This window comes from Populus alba, chromosome 7 (assembly GCF_005239225.2).
Source record: "Populus alba chromosome 7, ASM523922v2, whole genome shotgun sequence".
NCBI lineage: Eukaryota > Viridiplantae > Streptophyta > Magnoliopsida > Malpighiales > Salicaceae > Populus > Populus alba.
Window position 1 is genome coordinate 7485356 of NC_133290.1, and position 24440 is coordinate 7509795.

Genomic DNA, 24440 nt, shown 5'->3' on the forward strand with positions numbered 1-24440 from the left:
TATCTTATTCGAATAAAGCTAATACTTGTAAATATTGGCAGGCATTCATGATTATAACTTATGTTAACAACAAATCAAGTTCCTTTCATAGCTCAGGTGTCGGTTATACCATACAGTATGGGCTATGAAAGTACCAAGTATTTGTTGTACCAAGTGTTATACAACATAAATCTAGATTAACCATTTAACAAGCAAAGTATTAAAAGTGAACAAGATAACAAATATAAAACATGTTAGTATCCAACGTTAAGGTCCATGTTAAGTTTATATTATACTTGTTCTTACACCATTAGTGTACCCTTTTCACCTTGACATAATTAACTTAGCTAAACATAATGAAAGAAAGAAACATAAATGAACAAGATAAGAACATAAATGAGAAAGAAGTTAACTAAGTAAAGGAAAGGAAATGAAGTGCATAAACTTGATATTAATGAAAGCAAAACATAAGCAATACAAAGAGAGAAAGCAAGAGCATGATCTTGATCTGGAAACCAAGATGCCTCAATACATGGTAAGTGCCTCCTTTTATAGGCCAAAATTTGGAACTATTGATTTGTTGACTAATTGATGAGTGGGTGGCCATATCTTGACTTGGTGACAATCCTTATCTTCTTGTCTGAACAAGACGTCATTGCTAACATCATAATTTGCCCAGAATCCTCAGGAATGTTCTAGGAAATTTTCTCAGCTTTCCAACAAAAAAAAGATGAGGTCATTTGGACTTCTAGAACTCAAGATATGGGCTGAACACTAAATAGTGTCTGGGCTGCAGGACAACTTCGGACTTCTTTGTTGTTCCTTCAATTTGGACTTCAAAACAGCCTTTTTAAATCTTGGGCTCCTCATGAAAGTTGTAGGCCTTTGTCTTACCTTTCCATCCATATAAAATGGACCTATATCTGAGATCTAGAGCTCTAGATATGATCCAATTACCGAGCAATGTTCCGGTTTGGACTGCACCAGCATCTCTTTTTTAAGTTTGGCCATCTCTTTGTCCTTTCACTTTCAATACTTAAACTCATCATTCAATCCTTTTATTTATGTGATAGACCTGCATTTAAGATGACCATTTACCATAAATTAAGGTATCTTATAGTATCAAACTTGTTATTATAAAACATGCTTTAGTTAAGGAGTTATTGATACTTCAAGTGCAAAATGATGATATAAAACCTTGATAAACATGCACTTTTAAGTACTAATCAAACACTCAACTTGCTCAAAGCATGACAGATTTTAAAGATACTCTTGCAAAATTAACATTTGCTCTCAATTTCCAAGAGAAAGGTAAGTTTCCATCTCAACCATAGCAAAATCCAAAAGGGCAATACAATGCAAATGCAAGTAGTTCTGGAAGGCAACACATGGATCAAGTCAAATCAGTCATCACTCTTCGCAATGGTAAAGTTATTGAAAAACCCACTGTTGAACCTTATGAGAAAGATGATGAGTGAATCTCTAAGGGTAAGGAAGGGGTTGAATCTGAACATTGTAATGAAAAAATTGATTCTCCGCCAGCACTTCCATTTTCTCATACCATGACCAAATAAAGAAAAGTTAATCATAATTTTGAAATCCTTGAAACTTTCAAATAGGTAAGGATCAATATATCTTTGTTGGATGCTATTAAACATGTACCTTCCTATGCTAATTTTTTGAAAGATTTGTGCACTATGAAGAGAAAACTAAATGTGAAAAAGAAAGCATTTTTTGCCGAACAAGTAAGTGTTATTCTTCATAAGAATAATGCTTTGAAATATAAAGACGCTAGTTGTCCTACAATTTCTTTCTTTATTGGAGAACATAAAATTAAAAGAGCTTTACTTGATCTTGAAGCTAGTGTGAATTTACTTCCATATTTGGTTTCGGACATGTTAGTACAAGTTGATAAATTCATTTACCCTGTAGATTTTGTTGTCTTGGATACACAACCTGTTGAAGCATGTAATTCAGTTCCTGTTATTTTAGGACGTCCATTTCTTGCAACTTCTAATGCATTGATTAATTGTAGGAATGAACCGATGAAGCTATCATTTGGAAACATGACATTGGAGATGTATACTTTCAACATTTGCAAGCAACTTGGAGATGATAATGATTTACAGGAAGTGGACTTTATTGAAAAATTAGTTCATGATCTATTTCAAACCACTTCTAGGGAAACTGAGATTGATGAATCTGATGATTTGCAAATGGTCTGTTTTCAAGAAGAATCAAAGGCATGTAATTGGAGACCATAAATTGAAGAATTGCCACCACGACCAATTAAGTACATACCTTTAAGTGTTCAACCACCAAAACCTGATTTGAAGCTGTTACCATTCAATCTCAAATACTTATTTTTGGGAGAAAATGAGACTTTTCCGGTAATAATCTCTTTAAAACTTAATGCACATCAAGAAGGTAAGTTATTACAAACTCTAAAAATGCATTAGGATAGACCATAACTGACATAAAAGGAATTAGTCCTTTGATTTGCGCACACAGGATTTATTTAAATGGACTAAACAATGTGAAAAAGCCTTTGTTAAACTTAAAAGCTTGCTTAGTTCTGCTCATGTCATTCAACCTCCTAATTGGTCATTACCTTTTGAAATAATGTGTAACGCTAGTAATTATGTTATAGGTGTTGTCTTTGGACAAAGAAAAGATAAGAAACCTTATGTGATTTACTATGCAAGTAAAATTTTAAATAGTACTCAAATGAATTACACTACCACTAAAAAGGAATACTTGCAGTAGTATTTGCGTGTGACAAGTTCAGATCTTATCTTGTTGGCTCACCTATTATTGTTTTTAGTGATCATGCAACTTTGAAATATCTTCTTTCAAAAAAGGATTATAAGGCTAGATTGGTATGATGGATTTTATTACTTCAAGAATTTGATATCACAATTAAAGACAATAAAGGCATCGAAAATTTTGTCGCAGATCATTTGTCAAGATTGACAACAGATTCGAGATCTAATATCACACCAATCGATGACTACTTTCCGGATGAATCTTTATTTTTTGTCTCTATAATGCCTTTGCTAATATTGTTAATTTTCTTGTTTCAGGACATTTTCCAGCTCATTGGAGTACCTAAGACAAAAGAAAGTTCTTCAATGAAGTGAAGATTTTTATTGGGATGACCCTTATTTATTTAAATACTGTCCTGATCAGGCTCCCTTAGATAAAAAGGAACAGACTCCCTTGGATAAAAGGGAATAGACTCCCTTGAAAACTAATAGAGGCAAACAACCAAACAAACATGCCTAACAAAAGATCAAGGGAACAAACGCCCTTGAACAGACTAAAACTAGTAAACATAACATTGCCAGCAAGGAGCCAAAAACTGCATAAGCCATGTTACAAAATCCAATCACACAAAACAGCAACAACTGAAGGATCAGAACTTGAACTCAAAGCCTATAGACAAAAATTAAGCAACCATGAGCCTGCAAAATCCAAAACCAGCAGCTACTTCCAGAGGAGTAACAGTTAGTAAATTCTAAGAAGGTTGACTGTAGCAAAACAAGACAAGCAAGCCATTGATGACCATTTTGGTTATCAACCATCCCCTGCAGGTGGAGATGTAAGGGGAGGGGAGGCCCTTCTACTATCAACAATAGATGATGAATTGCGATGTTTTTTATTTCACGTGACCAATTCCTCCCAATGGAGGGGCATCGTTAGGAGTACCTTCCCCCAAGTTTAAGGGTGCCAACTGAGAGGTAGTCCTTGAATCCACATCCGCACCAGCTAATGCCCATGCACCTAGGGAACCAACCATATCAGCACAGACAGAGGGAGCTAGTTTTGTACATGGATTCACATCAGGCACTGCTTCGACTGCAATGACTTCCTTCCCTTTAGGGGTGCCACAAATTTGTTTATTTGATTTTCTTCTAGGCTCTACTGTAATCCAACCTTCAAAAGCAACACAAGGGGCCAATTCATTATCCAAAATAACTGTTTCTGTGAGATCCGTAGAAGGATCTGGAGCTAATGGAGAACTAGTTTGCTCCTGCACCCCAGTGGGAGTAGGCAATATTTGAGGACCCGGACATCCAAAAACACTCCCTTTCCCAGCTTGCACAGTCGGAGCGTTGACCATAGTGGCTTGAGCTGCATTAGCAGCAGCTTTGGGGCAAAGAAGCCGAGCATGTCCAAGGACATTACATAAGTTACAGAATTTGGGCAGAGCTTTATAATCAGCTTTCTGATGGAGGATAGGGCCAGACGGTAGAGACACTGCAACAGAGTGTTAAAGGTCCTCATGAAGGTCATTGTCAACCAACACACGGGCATAGGACAAACAAGAAAGTGTAGAAGTCATATGGTCACTTTGAATAGGCTTCCCCAGAACACTAGCCATCTTGGGCAAGCAAGAGGGAGACCAGCAACAGAGAGGGAGGTTTGGGAATCTGACCCACACCGGGACCCTTGACATCTCTTCACTAGAAGAATAAAAAAATCTAGTCATTGGTCTCAAGATGAGAGGCCTCCCATATACCAGGTATGGAACACCATGAAGAACATAGAGCTTGTCCTCCTTACGGCTGAATCTATAAATCAGCCACCTAGAATCATGAATAGTAAGTGAAGTTTCACACTTCCAAACAGAGGAGATAATTCCATTGAGAGCCCTGTAGCCCGGGATTTTACTAAAGACATAACCTATTGCACACAAGTTCCAGAATTCAAACTGAGGTTGGAAATCCTTACGAGAGATGGCACAGGACTTGGTGAGGTGATTAAGTGAGAAATTTTGAAGCTTAGTACATGGAGCAGTCGGTTTACTAGCAGAAAAAAGATCCTTCCATACTCTACTACCACAATAAAGGCAAGAGAAGTACCTGTAACAGCATTGGTAGGAGATGTACAGCCTCCTACAACCACAATAGAAGAAGGAGGATGACCTTCAAAAGCAGAAGAAGGAACAAAGCCAGCAGAAGGTGAAAGTAGGGGGGAAGAGGTAAGTAGGTCTTCACCGTCATCATCAGTGAAAGAGAAATCGAACTGTTCCTCTTCCAAGAGAGCTTTATCCAACCCTTCATCTACTGAGCAATCTTCTACAATAACAGTCTCCAAGGGGTTAGGAACGGGAGCAACCTCAGGAATAGGCAGCAGAATAGCAAGACACAAAGCACAAGCCGATGGTGGGGGAGCAAGTTGAAGAACAGTGGAAGATGAGCAGGGAAGAACAGTTGAGGGTGCTTGGAGTGCGAGAACAGTAGATCAGTCATGGTCATGATCATGATCATCGGTAACATAAGAACACAGGATGACTTTTCCACGCATTGTAGTAGCTGTAACCTTCCTCTTGTTTTTAGCCATTTGAAATTAAGCATAGGCGGGAAAAATAAAAAGAGAGGGAAAACCGAGAAATTGAAAAAGTTGAAAAATAAGGAAGGAGGGAACGAGGAAGGAGGATCAGAGCAAGGAAACAAGACAAAGTAGCTAAATGAAAGTCAAATCTCTAGACCTCACTAGCACAACCAGTGGAATCATCTCCATGAAGGAGGAGATCATCTCTCTCTAGATTCTCTCGGCTGACTGACCCCATCATTTGGTTTCTTATACATATTAGTCGCAGTAGATTATGTTTCAAAATGTATAAAGGCAATTCCAAGCTGAAACAATGATCACAAAACATTGATAAAGTTTTTGAAAGAAAATATTTTAAGTCGATTTAGAGTCCCTTGAGCCATGATAAGTGATGGTGGAACACATTTCTCCAACAAGCCATTTGACTCTTTAATGAAGAAATATGGAATCACACACAAAGTTGCCACCCTTTATCACCCTCAGATGAGTGGACATGTAGAAATTGCTAATAGGGAGATCAAACAGATCTTGGAGAAAACAGTGAACCTTAATAAAAAAGACTGGTCTTTAAGACTTAATGATGCACTTTGGGCTTATCGAACTGCTTATAAAACATCATTAGGTATGTCACCTTACAGACTAGTCTATGGAAAACCTTGTCACTTGCTTGTGGAACTTGAACATAAAGCTTATTAGGCTATTAAAGCTTTCAATTCAAACCATGATGATGCTAGCCAATTGTGGAAATTACAAATAAATGAGCTTGAGGAAATAAGAAATGATGCATATGAAAATTCAAGAATTCATAAAGTAAGAATCAAAGAGTTTCATGACAAGAAAATACTGAGAAAAAATTCAATGTTGGTCAAAAAGTCTTGCTTTATAATTCTCGACTCCATTTATTTCCTGAAAAACTAAGATCAACATGGAGTGGTCCTTTTATTGTGAAACATGTGTATCCATATGGAGCCTGTGATGTCGAGAATCCAAAGAATGGCAATGTGACCTGACCAAAAGATTGATGTCTTCTCCCAAGTTCAGGAGTGTCGAAGTAATAAATAACCCGACAAGACTGGAGTCGAACCACAAGGAGGTTAATTGTATAAATTATAAATAACAATAATACAACAACAACAATAATAACAATAATAATAATAATACTACTACTAGTAGTAGTAGTAGTAGTAATATAATAATAATAATAATAATAATAATAATAATAATAATAACAATAATAACAATAAAGAAGAAGAAGAAGAAGTTGATGAAAATTTTGAGATGGAAGATCAATGTGAGAATTAAACAATGATAAAAACAAGTGTCAAGGTTAGAAAATCCACTAATGGTATTTAAAACAAGTATAATATAAACTCTTATTACTTAACTGGAAACCACACACAAAGAAGGTTCCAATCAGATTATAAGTTGTTAAAATGATTACATTAGTTATCTTATTCGAATAATGCTAATACTTGTAAATATTGTCAAGTATTCATGATTATAACTTATGATAACAACAAATCAAGTTCCTTTCATAGCACAGGTGTAGATTATACCATACGGTTGGGCTATGAAAGTGCCAAACATTTGTTGTACCAAGTGTTATATAACACAAATCTAGATTAACCATTTAACAAGTAGAGTATTAAGAGTGAACAAGATAACAAATATAAAAAAAATATTAGTATCAAACATTAAAGTCCATCTTAAGTTTAAACTATACTTATTCTTACACCATTAGTGTAACATTTTCACCTTGACATAATAAACTTAGCTAAACATAATGAAATAGAGAAACATAAACAAACAAGATAAGTTCATAAATAAGATACAAGTTAATTAAGTAAAGGAAAGAAAATGAAAAGAATAAACAAGATATTAATGAAAGCAAAACTTAAGAATTATAAAAAATAAAGAGAGAGCAAGAGCAAGTTCTTGATCTGAACAACCAAGCTCCTAAATGCATGAAAATGCCTCCTTTTATAGGCCAAAATTTAGAGCTATTGATTTGATGACTAATTGTTGAGTGGGTGACCAACTCTTGACTTGGTGAAAATCCTTATCTTCTTGTCTGAATAAAACGTCATTGCTAACATCAGAATTGAAACCAACTACATGCATGAAAGTTCTAGAAAATTGTCTTATCTTTCCAAGAAAAAAAATTAAGGTCATTTGAATTTCTAGAACTCGATATATAAGCTGAACAGTGTTTGGGCTACAGGACATATTTGGATTTAACAGTGTTTGCGCTACAGGATATATTCGGATTTCTCCGTTGTTGCTATAATTTGGACTTGAAAATGACCTTTCTAAATCTTGGACTTCACATGAAAGTTATAGGCATATGTCTTACCTTTCCATTCATATAAAACAGACCTAAATCCAATATCTACAACTCTAGATATGACCTAATTACCGAACAGTGTTCCAGTTTGGACTGCACCAACATCTCTTTTCTATGTTTGGCCCTCTCTTTGTCCTTTCAATTTCAGTACTTAAACTCATCAATAAATCCTTTCATTTATGTGATAGGCCTGCGTTTAAGATGAACATTTACCATAAATTAAAGGTATCTTATATTATTAGATATGTTATTATAAAACATGTTTTTAGTTGAGTTATTAATACTTCAAGTGCAAAATGATGATATAAAACTTTGATAAAAATGCACTTTCAAGTACTAATCACACCCGTTAACTAGCTTATTACTAGTCTCTAGTAATCAAAGCGTTAAAATAGAAAAACAATTTGCAAATTCCACAAAGCAAGGTATTCATCATTCTACTTCCATTAATATATCCAGATAAACAAACTCTCATTAAATTCATATATTTTCTCAATACCTCTTAAACAAGATATTAATAAACCTTCCTTTTGTGCTCAATTTATCAACATATAGTTATGGGGCTTTACTTGGAAGAAAACATAATTTTTGTTCTAATGTCTAAGGTTAACTTCCTTGGGTTAGGATTATTATCTTTTTTTTTTTTAAATATATATATACATATAAACTTAAAACATAATGCATCTTTAACCCATGTATCGAGCTTTCGGCTAATGACTCCCAGACCAGTTGGTTTTAAGGCATTAGGTGTTGAGATACCCTATGATCTTAGTAACCTGGGTTGCAGATACTGATATATAGATAGTGCAATGTTTGATTTCCTTAAGGTTTTCTCCTTAACCCATGTAACAAGCGTTGGGCCAATAGCTCCCAAGTCAATTGACTTTAGGGTATTAAGTGTTCAAACACCCCTTCGGGCTTAATTGCTTAGGTTAGGGAGGCTACGAAACCAAACTTATCTACGTATTTATTATCATTATTTTTTTGTTTTTTTTTTGTTTTTTTTTTCAAATTATATACTATCCCTTTCCCTTAGTTGTTACCTTTCATAAAAGAACATAAATAATGTAATAATCCAATATGCAACACATAATCATATGTTAAAGTGTGTGCGTGAAAATGAAGATTTAAGAATACTTGTTAAATGAGCATATGATCATAATCAAATTATAACAATATGAGAGTTTGTAAACCTGAATATTTCAAGAAATATTGAGGACACACCCGATAATCGAACCTTTGCTTCAATCAGCCAACGAATATCTTAAGGAATTCCATGATTCATTAACAACCTCAATCTTGCACATCTAATATGGTAAATTTTTGTAATCGTATTTTGAGGCAGAGCGGAAAAATACTTTTTAAATTTTTCAAGAGTGGTGTCCATTTTCAAATGAGAATTGGAGGAGAGATTCAAAGAAAGGGGAAAGAGCAAAGAATTGCACAAATATATACACAAATATCAGTTATCATAGGAAATTGAAAGAACTGGCTCAAGAGTCATGGAGTATCGTTATTTGCCATTTAACCGGGGTAAGAGGGACTTGAAAACATTGTCATTCTTTGGATTCTCGATATCACAAGCTCTATATGGATACACATGTTTCACATTAAAAGGACCTCTCCATCTTGATCTTAGTTTTCCGGGAAATAAATGGAGTCGAGAATTATAAAGTAAGACTTTTTTACCAACATTGAATGTTTTTCTTACTATTTTCTTGTCATGAAACTCTTTGATTCTTGCTTTATGAATTCTTAAATTTTCATATGCATCATTTCTTATTTCCTCAAGCTCATTTATTTGTAATTTTCGTAGCTGACTATCATCATCAAGGTTTGAATTGAAAGCTTTAATAGCCCAATAAGCTTTATGTTCAAGTTCTATAGGCAAGTGACAAGGTTTTCCATAGACTAGTCTATAAGGTGACATACCTTGATGCGAACCAGCCTAGAAACACCAGCAAGGACCCATTACATGTTCCAAATGGACCAATGACTCGGTCCAAGACAAAGACATTGAAAGACGCATTGAATGCATTGGTTTTGAAGGTTTCCACCAAGTCAGAATTGGAAGGTCCATTGGAGTATCAAGAGGAGATCCTAGTACATCTTATCCATGTGCAAGAGGGGTCCAATACAACCTTATTTGGGCCATGAGATAAGGGCTTTATTTTATTTTGTTAGCTACAGCCCAAGGCTTGTTTGGGCTTAATTCATACTTTGTTTTAAGCTAGGATCCAAGGCTTATTTGGATGAAGTTATGGGCTTTTCATTTTAGGGTTTTGGGCCAGTTTTGAGTGGACCTCATATAAGTCCACATAAAGGGTCCATTAGGGTTAACTTTTCAAGAACTATTTAAACTCATGTAGGCCAAAATTTCGGCAGCTTTGATGATTATTATTCTGAATTTTTCAGTTTTAACGTGTGAGAGTGATTCTTGCATTCTTCAATTCTTGAACGAACTGAATCTGACTTATCGAAGATTAACTGGCTTCGTGGCGTCATTCTACTCATTCCAATAGTGTTGGTGCCTTAGGGCAGGTTTCCATTGTGTCACACTCATATCAGACCTATTTCGGCTTTCCGGGATCAGATCTCAATCTTGATTGTGGGTTGCGTGATCACGAGGTTTGCATCATACCTAATGATGTTTTATAAGCAGTTTAATAAGCCCAAAGTGCATCATTAAGTCTTAAAGACCAGTCTTTTCGATTAGGGTTCACTATTTTCTCCAAGATTTGTTTGATCTCCCTATTAACAAGTTCTACATGTCTATTTGTCTGAGGGTGATAAAGGGTGGCAACTTTGTGTGTGATTCCATATTTCTTCATTAAAGACTCAAATGACTTGTTGTATAAATGTGTTCAACCATCACTTATCATGTCTCGAGGGATTCCAAATCGACTTAAAATATTTTCTTTTAAAAACTTTATCATTGTTTTGGCTTGGAATTGCCTCTATCCATTTTGAAACATAATCTACTGCGACTAATATGTATAAGAAACCAAATGATGGAGGAAATGGAGACATGAAATCTATACCCTAATAGTCAATGATCTCAATGACAAGATTAGGATTTAAAGGCATCATATGATGTTTTGAAATAGATCACAACTATTGCCAATTTTCACAAGTCTTGTAGAATGCATGTGAGTCCTTGAACATGGTGGGCTAGTAAAATCCACTTTGTAAGATTTTTGCAGTTGTCTTTCTTGATGAGAAATGACCTCCACATGCCTTAGAAAGACAAAATTTAAAGATATAACTTACCTCATTGTTAGGAATGCATCTTCAAAATATTTTATCAGGACAATATTTGAATAAATAAGGGTCATTCCAATAAAAGTTCTTCACTTCGTTGAAGAACTTTCTTTTGTCTTGGGTACTCTAATGAGTCGGCAAATGTCCTGAAACAAGAAAATTAACAATATTAGCAAACCAAGGCATTATAGAGACAAAAAATAAAGATTCATCCGGAAAGTAGTCATCGATTGGTGTGATGTTAGATCTCGAATCTGTTATCAATCTTGACAAATGATCTGCGACAACATTTTTGGTGCCTTTCTTGTCTTTGATTGTGATATCAAATTCTTGAAGTAACAAAATCCATCGTACCAATCTATCCATATAATCCTTTTTTGAAAGAAGATATTTCAAAACTGCATGATCACTAAAAACGATAATAGGTGAGCCAACAAGATAAGATCTGAACTTGTCACATGCAAATACTACTGCAAATAATTTCTTTTTAGTGGTAGTATAATTCATTTGAGCACTACTTAAAATTTTACTTGCATAATAAATCACATAAGGTTTCTTATCTTTTCTTTGTCCCAAAACAGCACCCACGACATAATCACTAGCGTCACACATTATTTCAAAAGGTAATGATCAATCAGGAGGTTGAATGATAGAAGCAGAACTAAGCAAGCTTTTAATTTTAACAAAGGTTTTTTCACATTGTTCAATCCATTCAAATAAATCCTGTGTGTGCAAATCAAAGGACTAATTCCTTTTATGTCAGCTATGGTCCATCCTAATGCATTTTTGTGCATTTTTAGAGTTTGTAATAACTTACATTCTTGATGTGCATTAAGTTTTGAAGAGATTATTATCGGAAAAGTTTCATTTTCTCCCAAAAATGAGTATTTGAGATTGAATGGTAACAACTTCAAATCATGTTTTGGTGGTTGAACACTTAAAGGTATGGACTCAATTGATTGTGGTGGCAATTCTTCAATTTTTGGTCTCCAATTACATGCTTTTGATTCTTCTTGAAAACATACCATTTTTAAATCGTCAAATTCATCAATCTTAGTTTCACTGGAAGTGGTTTGAAATTGATCGTGAACTAATTTTTCAATAAAGTCCACTTCCTATAAATCATTATCATCTCCAGGTTGCTTGCAAATGTTGAAAGTATGCATCTCTAATGTCATGTTTCCAAATGATAGCTTCATCGATCCATTCCTACAATTAATCAATGCATTAGAAGTTGCAAGAAATGGACGTCCTAAAATAACAGGAATTGAATTACATGCTTCAACAGGTTGTGTATCCAAGACAACAAAATCTACAGGGTAAATGAATTTATCAACTTGTACTAACACGTTCTAAACCGAATATGGAAGTAAATTCACACAGGCTCCAAGATCAAGTAAAGCTCTTTTAATTTTATGTTCTTCAATAAAGAAAGAAATTGTAGGACAACCAGGGTCTTTATATTTCAAAACATTATTGTTATGAAGAATAGCACTTACTTGTTCGGCAAAAAATGCTTTCTTTTTCACATTCAGTTTTCTCTCCACAGTGCACAGATCTTTTAAAAATTTAGCATAGGAAGGTACTTGTTTAATAGCATCCAACAAAGGTATATTGATCCTTACCTATTTGAAAGTTTCAAGGATTTTAGAATTGTGATTAACTTTCCTTTGTTTGGTCATAGCATGATGAAATGGAAGTACTGGTGGAGAATCAGTTTTTTCTTTACAATGTTCAGATTCAACCCCTTCCTTACCCTCTTAGATTGACTCATCATCTTTATTATAAGGTTCAAGAGTGGGTTTTTCAATAACTTTACCACTGCGAAGAGTGATGACTAATTTGACTTGATCCATGTGTTGCCTTCCAAAACTACTTGCATTTGCATTGTATTGCCCTTTTGGATTTTGGTGTGGTTAAGATGGAAACTTACCTTTCTCTTGGAAATTAGGAGCAGATGTTAACTTTGCAAGATTATCTGTAAAATCTATCATGCTTTGAGCAAGTTGAGTGTTGATTGCCTCTTACTTTTCAATGAATGCATGTAATGTTTCCTCAAGATTTCTTTTAGGAGGTGGAGCATGAGGAGGTGTAAATCCTCCTTATATTTGCATCGTTTTTAACATTTTCAGCATCGTCCCAAAAGAATTTAAATTTTCAAAGGTTTTTTAGAACGCGTTTGACTTTTAACATGTTGTTTTAAAAATCACTAATTTTCCTCATTTCAAGGCGATGTTGATAAGAAAAATACAAAAACATAAGAAAAAAATTAAAATTTACAAAAAAGAAGTTGAGGGACCAATTTTAAGGCCCAAACAACATTTTGCCTATAAATAGTAGCCTTTAACAGACACAAAAAGGAAGGGGGGCAATTTTGAAACATTAGAAAAAAAAATACAAAAACAAGATAACCCTAACTCTAAACCCATCTTTTCCAAGGAGCTTGGTGAGGACAGTCTAGACAGGGAGTCAAAACTATTAAATGGTCTACAAAGCAAAAGGGACCAGGATATCCATTTTGTTAGAGGTGTGAGCAATGACACCCTAGAGATTGCTCTGTGATGCCTGGGAGATGTTATATTTTTAGAGGTGAGGGGCATCGATGGAGAGAGTGCCCGCATGTAAATAAAGGTTGTTACTATTGTGGGGAAATGAGTCACAAGAAGAAGGATTGTCCTTGTAAAACTACCAAGGGAGTCTATGGTTAGAGGATTGAGGTTCAGAGCCAACAACAATCAGTGACAATTGATCGTCCTATTAGGCCTACCTAGTCAGGGACAAGTGCTACTCGTGGGAGGCCCATAAATTAGGAAGGGAGGACTCAGGGTTGGGTATTTCACATGACCTAGAAAGATGTGGGAGTTCTACTTGATGTGGTAGCAGGTACTTTACATTAGATACAATGTAAATTTATGCTTTAATTGATCCTGGAGCTAGTTATTCCTTTGTATCTTATAAAATTGTGAATAACTTGCATATGTTATCTAGTAACTTGGGTGTAGGGGTGACGGTTAGTACATCTCTGAGAGAGAATACACAACAAGAATTCACAATTTTACCGACGGAAATATTCCGTTGGTCTGTGATTGAGAGTATGTCGGTAAAATATTTACCGACTAACTTACCAACGAAAGGCTTACCTTTCGTTGGTGATTCCCCATTCCGTTGCTATATCGGTCGGCAAAACAAAAAAACCATTTATCGACGGTTTTACAGATGGAATTTGCGCGCAAAAAAAAAATTCCCGCTTCAATAATACCGACGGATTGTTATTCCATCGGTGATATCACAATTCACTGACGGTTACTTTCCGTCGGTAACTTAGTCGGTGAATTGTTGAAACACCAACAGAATATACCGTCTGTCAATTCGTTGGTATTATATCTTACCGATGGAATTAATCCGTCGGTAAATCTGTTGGTGAGTCATGAAAACACCGACCGAATTTATCCGTCTGGAAATTTGTCGGTGATGGTCGCGGCTACTATCTAATGCCGATGGATGTATTCCGTCAGTAAATCCCTTTGTAATTGTTTTTTATAATTATTTAGAATACATAATATAAAATGATATAAATTAATGGTAATAAAAACCAATTATGCAAATAAAATTTATATTAAGCATCAAAAAAAAAAAAATGAAAGATAAATAATATTCATTACAAAATGAAATGTTTCAAAAAAACATTAAATGAAATTTTAAATGTAAATAATGTTTATCAAAAATTAATATAAAGGAGGATGAGGAGGATCAGGAGGAGGAGGAAGCTGGCTGTTATGCGGCCAACTTAGATTGGGTGCACATGTTCCACCTTGTGACATGTTTATGACCATTTGACAAAGCTCTTCATAGGCCGCTCTTTGTTGTGTAGATTCTGCTGTGTATTGTTCTTTGAGTTTTGTGTACGCCTCTGATAGGTGGTCGCACCTTTGCTGCAAGGCCACAAACTCCTTAGATTGGGAGCTCCCGACGGTTGAGGCAGTACGGGTCGTCTGCAAGTTATTGGCTCTAGTGTTGGAGAGCCCGTAAACCCGATTCTTATCGGGTCCACCTGACGATCCAGCCTCCATGCACAAATCCAGATCGAATTCCGGATGGGTCGAAGGATCGTCCCCGTATGTCTCCCTCAACCGATTATTATAGGTCTCTTGAAAATAAAAAAAGTAATCATCATATTCAATTCAATAAACATAATAATAACTTACAAAATAAAATGGATGAATAAACATACCATAAAATGTTGAGCGCGGCTGTCAACGAACTGTTGCACCCCTTTTTGGCAGTCTTGACTCCACAGGTGCGTCTCCACAAACAGCTCCATAAGGCTCGGCTCATGTCCAAGAGACGTAGCCTATAATGAAAAAAAATTATTAACAATAAATTAATTGAACGATATATTTCATTTAAATTAATCTTACCATCTGTTTCGCATGTGCAGCAAATGGAACGGAGCCGCTGGTGTGCGTTGTCACCGAGCCATGAATTGGCCGATTCTGGTTGCCAGCACTGGACTGTGAGCGTCGTGTGAACCACTTAGACGTCACGTGCTCAAGATAGTGCGGCCATATATCCTCCAGGATATATATCGATTTGAAATCCCTCCAAATTGCAACATCGTTCCAGCCTTGGAACCCCCTATCCCTCGCAGTTTTTTTTGCCTTTTTTTGGGCTTCGTACCAAAAATCACGCAACCTACTTAACGCAATCAAAAATTACATTTTGAAACATAATTTTTTTTGTAAAAAAAAGTTGTATTGTTTTCGATGTTACCTAGTTGCCGCGTGATTTTCCCACACCCTGCTCACAACATTGTTATGTTCGTCGTTCCAGCATAATCGATTCTGTGTATAAAAAATAATTTATTTACAATTATATTAAGAATTTATTAGAAATAAGCTGAAAATTATATATTAACACGAACCTCAAATCTGGAAAACCATGCATTGATTTGAGACATCCATTCAGGATGCCTGGATATCTGACTCCATTGAAACAATGGAATCTCCATCGACGCTTTAAACGCCGATGATATTACTCGGGCGGCCTCAATGTTTGTGAACCTGAAAAGAATTGAAATTAATTAAATAGTGACTTCATAAATTTGTTTTAAAAAAAAAAAAATTAAAACCTTAACAAACTTACATTGAAAGATTGTCCTTCCATTGTGCCTCGTACTTGCGGGTCCATCGATTTCGTTGCGAAGGCATGCCGTTGCTGCGATGTGAAACATCGCTGGAAGAGGCAACATCAGTTGACGGCGCAAGTGGTGTAGGTGCCTCTTCTTGAGAGGCACCTAAGGAAATGTCTTTGTCGCTGCTAGACGAACTAGATGCGACCGTACGTGCAACTCTAGTGTTCATTCTCTGCATCTAACCAATTTTATATAAATAATTATATAATTCAATTGAAATGTTAAAAAAAATTCGGCAGCACCTCCCCTATACTTGGATACTACCCAAATCCACAAACCTGCAAATATTAACAATAGCCACAACAAATTGACCCAATCTATACTAATTATTCAACATATTCAATTACTAATCCTAAGGTAAATTCTACATTAACAATTACAATTCAACAAATTATTTCAATAATTATGTCAATACAACAAAACTATAAATTAATAATAAATAGAAACAATTAAACACAAATCATCAAGTTAGAGTAAAATTAATAATTCTTCCAACATATTCAATTACTAAATCTAAGATAAATTCAACATTAACAATATTAATTCAAAAAATTATTAAATATTCATTATGGCAATACAACAATAAAATATATTCAATAAATTTTAAAAAAAATATAAACTAACAATTAAAAACATATGCAATTACTACTTATTCCAACAAATGCAATTACTAATTCTAAGGTAAATTCAACATTAACAATATTAATTCAACAAATTAATCAATAATTATATATGACAATACAACAATAAATTATATTCAATAAATTAAAAAAAAAATATAGACTAACAATTAAAATCAATGGAAATAATTACATACAAATCATGCAATAATAGAGTAAAATTACTAATTATTCTAACATAGTCAATTACTAATTCTAAGTTAAATTCAACTTTAACAACAAATATCCAATAAATTAACTAATACCAATTATAACAACACAACAACAAAAAATATTCAAAAAATTCAAAAAAAAAAAACCTAAATCAAGAAAAGGAACGAAATATACATACCTTAATAATATGTCCAATTCAAAACTTTATCTACATTACAAAAAAATACACTAAAACAACAAAATAACAAAAATAAAAACAACTGCAACTAAAATAAAGAAAATAAAATAAAATAGAAAAAACCACATACCTTTATTCAAATCTTGCAAGAGATTCAAGGTGAAAGCCTTGAAGGATTGAGAGCAAAAAACTGAAAATTATAGGGCAGCGGAGGAGAAGAAAAAATGAGGGGAAGCGGCGGGCGCTGGAAATTATAGGTCATATGGCAGATTTACCGACGGATATTAAAAAAATATTATTAATTTTTTAAATCCGTCGGTAAAAGGTCAACAATCCGTCGGTAATTTTTGAATTTCGCACCGAATTTTTTAATTTCCCTCCAAATTTTTCGCGGTCCGTCGGTGATTCCGTCAGTAACATGACACGGTCAGAGGTGCATTCAATTCACACCCTTTGGAATTCGTGCATTTCGTCGATATTTTTATCGGTAAAATTTGCCTACGGACAACTTACCGATGAATTAATTCCATCGATATAAACGTCGATAAAGGAGTCGGTATGGACGTCGGTGATTGTGGCATTTCGGTGTAATTATTTTCGAACTCTCTGTGAGATGCCGACGGACTAAGTTCCTTCCGCATGGACGTCGGTGATTGTGGCATTTCGATGTAATTATTTTTGAACTCTCTATGAGATGCCGACGGACTAAGTTCCGTCGGCATGGACGTCGGTGATTGTGGCATTTCGGTGTAATTATTTTCAAACTCTCTATGAGATGCCGACGAACTAAGTTCCGTCAGCATGGACGTCGGTGATTGTGGCATTTTGATGTAATTATTTTCAAACTCTCTGTGAGATGCCGATGGACTAATTTCCTTTGGTATGGACGTCGCTAAAGTCGTCGATATAAACATCGGTAATTGTGGCATTTCGGTGTAATTATTCTCGAACTCTGTGTGAGATGCCGACGGACTAATTTCTGTCGGCATGGACGTTGGTGATGGTGGCATTTCGGTGTAATTATTTTCAAACTCTCTGTGAGATGCTGACGGATGTCTGTCCGTCGGTATGGACGTCGGTGATTGTTCAATGTACAATAGGTGTTGTGTTTGTATTTTCTGTTTACCTTCCTGCAAAAAAATTCAATGATAAACTGTTCATCGCACAAAACAATAGCAACAGTGCTTAAACAATAAATATATATTTCATGTTTCAAAATATATCATCCATAATATAAATTACATTAAGAAAAGGGTTTTACACAGGGCTTCAGAATTATCTTCTTCTTCGTCATCAATTGAATAGCCATCACCTTCATCGCAATCTTCAATATGGATATCATCATCTTCATCGACATTTGCTTGTCCGCTAGAGCTCAAAACAACGTTCAACTCCTCTATGTCAACATCAACAAGACTATCATCGGAAACACGAAAATTTGAATTTTCTTCCAATTCAATCGAAGGAGCAACTCGATATGGTTCAATCAACTCACTAACTTGAAAGACTTCATCCCGCACACTTGTTTCTTCGTTCTCATCCTGAACAACCTCGACACGACCTCGTGGTTTCGTTCTTAAAACGGACAACCAATCAACTCTTGATCGATCCTTTCTAAATGAAGGGGTGTATGTGTAATAAACTTGTTGACGTTGCTTTGCGAAAACAAAGACATCGTTTATGTTGTGGAGTCTAGCTTTTGAGTTGATTTCGACCAGACCATGGTGCGTATCAACTCTGATTCCTCTGTCCGTCGTGTCATACCAATAGCATTTGAATAAAAATACTGTATTCTGCTCGCTATGATATTATAGTTCGACAACCTCTTCTAATCTACCATAGTAGTCAACTTCTAACTCACTACTTGTGGATCCTTTATCACAAACACCGCAGTTGTATGTCTTTCTTCCTTGCCCGTATTCTTCAGTATGGAAAACATATCCATTAAAAAAATACCCGTTGTAGCACTTAACTTTTCTTTCAGGCCCGAGGCTTAGCGAAGACAATGACTTAGACGCACTTCTTCCCATTTGATAAACCTTGTATACATGTAATGTACATCAATAAACGGTAAATGAACAAGAATCTCGTAATGGCATGCATACGTACAGTAATTTTGCAAGTTAGAATGAGTTTATGATAGTGCTTACATGTGTTCTGAACCATGTGGCAAATTGTTCATCTTATAATTGAAAGATCTGGGAGTCGGTTAGCTGCGAGTTATTGGAGAGCAAATATTGTCGATGTTGCTTGCAAGTGATAATGAGTGTATGATTTCACAATATATAATTACCAATATTTGACTGACAAAGTTTAATTAGTATTACACATATATAAACTTACTGAATAAATGGTATCAGCTCATCACAGTTAAATAGAACATAGTTGTGTGCTTGTTTGAATTCTATTTCCGACAAATATCTTCCTCGTACGGCATTTTTAGGTGTGGGTCGTCCAATATTGGAGAATATTGATAAGTTCCCACTGGAAGGCACTTTACCACCATCGTCATGCCGTGGAACGCGATTGATTCTTGTTCTCAGATGAGGTTCGAAATAGTACGAGATAAATGTTGATATCTCTTCAACAATATAGGCCTCACATATCGAAACCTCAATATGCGCCTTGTTCTTAATCTTTTTCTTGAGATTAAACAAGTACCTGCATTGAATTACAATTCAAGTATTTCCAATTAAGAAAAACATATAAAAAACTTTTAGATATGAATTCTATTGCAGCTTTTGCCTCGAACGGTAGATGTATAGGGAGATGCTCCATTGAGTCAAAAAAATGAAGGAGGGAATATCATCTCAAGTTTGCATAGCGTCTCGATGATATTCGTTTGAAGCCTCTCAATGTGCTCAACATTCAACTTGCTGGAGCATATATCTCTGAAGAAATGACTGATCTCCGTTAGTGCATCCTATATTCCCTTTGGCAACAAATCACGAAAAGCTAATGGGATGAGTGTTTGCATAAACACGTGGCAGTCATGACTCTTTATTACATACAATCTGCAGTCCTCTATGTTAACAAGCCTTGATATGTTCGATGCATGTCCATTCGGAAAACGCAGACTCGTAAGCCATTTGTAGACTAGCAGTTGTGCGTTTTTCTCTAACACGAAGCTTGCCCTTGGTTTTGCGACCCGTGACTCCTCATAAACCAACTCCATATTTTTACGGTTATAGTATAAAGCTATATCCAATCTAGACTTGATGTTGTCCTTGGTCTTCCCCTTCACATCCATGACGGTGTTGAAAATATTCTCAGACACGTTCTTTTTTATGTGCATAACATCAAGGTTATGGCGGAGAAGATTGGTCTTCCAATAAGGAAGCTCCCAAAAGATACTTCGCTTTACCCAATTATGGGTCAAACCAAAACCAAGAAACTTTTGCTTACCTGATTGAAGGCCAAACACAATGTCACCGTACTCTGATACAACATGATGCAATTCTTCACCAGAAAGACGCGAGGATGCAACATCTTTTTCAACTCTGCCAATAAAGAAATCTTTTCTGTTCTTTCTGAACCTGTGATTAAGTGGCAAGAAGCGACGGTGACAGTAAAAAAAAAAAGCTTTACCTCCGTTTGCTAGCGTGAATGCCTTGATGTTTTCCATGTAGTATGGACATGCGAGTTTCCCATGCGTGCTCCAACCAGAAAGCATTCCATTAGTTGGAAAATCATTGATAGTCCACATCAAAGCCGCCCTCATAAGGAAATTTTGTTTCCTCGATATATCATAAGTCAGAGCTCCAAAGGACCACAACTACGCCAGCTCATCTATCAACGGTCGAAGATAAACATCTATATTCCACCTCGGGCTGCTTGGACCGGCTATGATAGTAGATAGAAACATGAACTTCGACCTCATATACATTCCTAGTGGCAAGTTATAAACTGTGAGTATGACCGGCCAACAAGAATTGGGAGCAACAAATGACCCAAATGGGTTGAATCTGTCTGTACACAACCCAAGACGGACATTCCTTGATTCAGCTGAAAAGTCAGGATGCACACTGTTAAAGCGTTCCCACGCTTCGCCATCAGAAGGATGCACCATCACACCATCAACCGCATCATGTGTTTGGTACCATGTCATGTGCTCAGCAATCCTTCGTGACATGAATAACCTCTGCAGTCTAGGTGTGATCGGGAAATATCTAAGTTTTTTATACACCACTAGAGTCTTTCCCCTACCAGTTCTGGGTTTGTAACGCGAATGCCCGCATGTAATGCACTCGGTCATCTCAGCATTTTCAAGGTAGTATAACATGCAAAAGTTAGGGCACATGTCAATTTTCTGGTATCCTAAACCGAGGGGTTTCATCATGGACTTCGCAGCATAGAAGTTCTCTTTGAGCCTGTTCCCTTCAGGTAAAATGCTTCTTGCCCAATCAATAATTTTGTCATACTCGGCCTCACTCAGCCCGTGATCTGACTTGATGGTGAACACCTGTGCCACGGCCGACAATTTACTGTGGTTTGTGCAGCCATCCCATAATGGTTTGTCAGAATCTTTCAACAAATCAAAAAACCTAGTTGCCTCTGCATTAGGTTCTTCTTCTGCGATTAGACATTGACTGACATTACCTTGATTCATTCTCATTGCATCCATAACCATGTTTCTGTAAGGATTAGTGTTGTCATTTGCCACTTCATGCACGTTGCTAGCACTAGAAGTTGATCCAACCACCGTTTCTCCCATTCTCCTATTACTAACAAATACCTCTCCATGCGCATACCAACACTCATAATCCTCCACAAACCCTTTGTGTAGAAGATGCATCATTACAACATCTGAATGTAGATACTTTTTATTTTGACACTTCCTGCATGGACACCTAATACCGCCTACAGTAAAATTTTTGGGAATGGATGTTGCGAAATTAATAAAACCCTGAACCCCGTTACAATAATCCATCCTCTGAAATCCTTGGGGTGAATCTAGATACATCCATGAACGATCATCCATGACTTCTATCGAACCTCTATAAAATTATGATGACATCATGTATATATTAATTAACTAAGTTAGGTAAATAAACTTGTAAATATATTACTTTACCTCGAAATTATCCAACAAACCAATCACAACTTCTCATAAATATTAAATATTCATTATCATTTATCAACGTCCATACAAATTAATATATATATATATATATATATAAATTAACAGAAATTACCACTCTGCAATACCATCGATAAAACTTAAAAAGAACCCATTAAGCAAGCTATTAATTATTTCAAAACATAACATGTAATTCGGTAATTCCACAAAGTTTTAACAATTTACAAACAAATACAATCTTACAAAATTTAAAACAAACCATAACAGGTATAAAATTATACATTCATAAACTACAAGTTTGTTTGAGAAATAACAATAAAACATGTACATCTACTAATAAAAATACATATACTAAAAAAACAATAAAATTGACATTTAAATGTTAAAATTTAAAAAGATAGAATTACTTATAAAAATTGAAAAAATCCATCGGTAAATCAGAACACGGATGCTGTGACCACAAAACTTCAAGAAATACAATTGCTGAGATGAGAAAGATTTTTGTTTGGGGGTGAGGGTGGCTAGTTATTTGCAGATGGGGAGACTTAGGATTAGGAAGAAGAAGGAGAAATGAGGGAGGAGAGTGTCGGCAGGGCGGCCATATATTCACTTTTTCCGACGGACTCACCGACAGAATAACACCGTCGGTGACTCCGTCGCTAATTATGACGGGGAATCGACACATCACCGCACGGACCTGTTTTTTTAAATCCCTCAGTGATTCCGTCGGTATTTTTTGACGGTGCACCTGTCACATCACCCGTATGGATCTGTCATTCAAATCCGTCGGTGATTCCATCAGTATTGTTGATGGTGAACCAGTCACGTCACCTGTACGGGTCCCAGGTTTTGAATCCATCGATGATTCTGTCGGAAAAATCACCCGTCAAAACCTTCGCCTCAAGTACCCGCCCTTTTTTCATTAATTCTGAACTTTCCGTCCGTAATTCGGTCGGTAATTACCAATGGAATCTAACTGTTGGTAATTACCGACTGAATTACGGACGAAAATATTATGTCGGTAATGTCGACCGTAAAATACTGACAGAAATATGCCGTCGGGGATTCCGTTGGTATTTAGCGAGTTTCTGGTAGTGATATACATATTGATGATATTTATAAAGGGGTAAAACTATATATTGGAGGATTAGAGTTGAGGGTAGATCTTATGCCGTTAGAGTTGTATGATTTTGATGTGATTTTGGGCATGGATTGGCTAAGTAAAATTAAGGCATAAGTGGATTGTTTCACCAAAACGGTGACAATCCAAGGAATAAGTGATAAAAGAGTAGTGTTTAAAAGGGAAAGAAAAGTAATTCCAAGTTGTGTAATCTTAGTCTGGGTGGCTAGAAAATTACTGAGGAAAGGTTGTTTTGCTTGGTTAGCCCATATAAGAGAGTTGGAGAAGGGTGACATAGATTTGGCTAGTATTCCTGTTGTGAGGGAGTTTCAAGATGTTTTTCCAGAAGAGTTGCCTAGATTACCTCCAGTTAGAGAAATTGAAGTTTCCATAGGAACTATTCTAAGAGTTTCTCCTATAGCCCAGTCTCCTTATAGGATGGCACCTATGGAATTGGCAGAACTGAAGGTCCAGCTTTAGGAATTATTAGATAAAGGCTTCATTTGGCTTAGTAACTCGCCTTGGGGAGCTCCGGTATTGTTTGTAAAGAAGAAGGATGGCACCCTTTGTTTGTGCATTGATTATTGTCAATTTAATAAAGTGACGGTGAATAACAAATACCCACTCCCACGAATAGATGACTTGTTTGATTAGTTGTGGGGTGCTAGAGTGTTCTCTAAGATAGATTTGAGATCTGAAAACCACCAGTTGAGAATCAAGGAACAAGACATACAAAAGACGGCTTTCTGAACCCATTATAGGCATCATGAGTTTTTGGTGATGCCTTTCGGGTTAACCAATGCTCTGGCCATGTTTATGGACTTGATGAATCGAGTGTTTTGGCCTTACTTGGACCAATATGTGGTTGTATTTATTGATGATATTCTGGTATATTCAAACTCTCACTTGGAGCATGAAAAACATCTAAGGGTTGTGCTATAGACTTTAAAGGAGAATCAATTATATGCAAAGCTGGATAAGTGTGAGTTTTGGCTCAAGAAAGTAGTATTTTTAGGCCATGTAATATCCACAGAAGGAATAATTGTGGATCTAAGAAAGGTTAAGGCCATGTTACAATGGGAAATGCCTACCAACGTGATAGAAATCTAGAGTTTCT

The 24440-nt window shown here is 35.9% G+C and overlaps 1 pseudogene; it reads right to left on the reverse strand.

Annotated features, from left to right (window-relative positions):
* Positions 1-3637: 3637 nt before the first annotated feature.
* Positions 3638-13350, reverse strand: LOC140955814 (uncharacterized; annotated as a pseudogene).
* Between the last annotated feature and the right edge of the window lie 11090 nt (positions 13351-24440).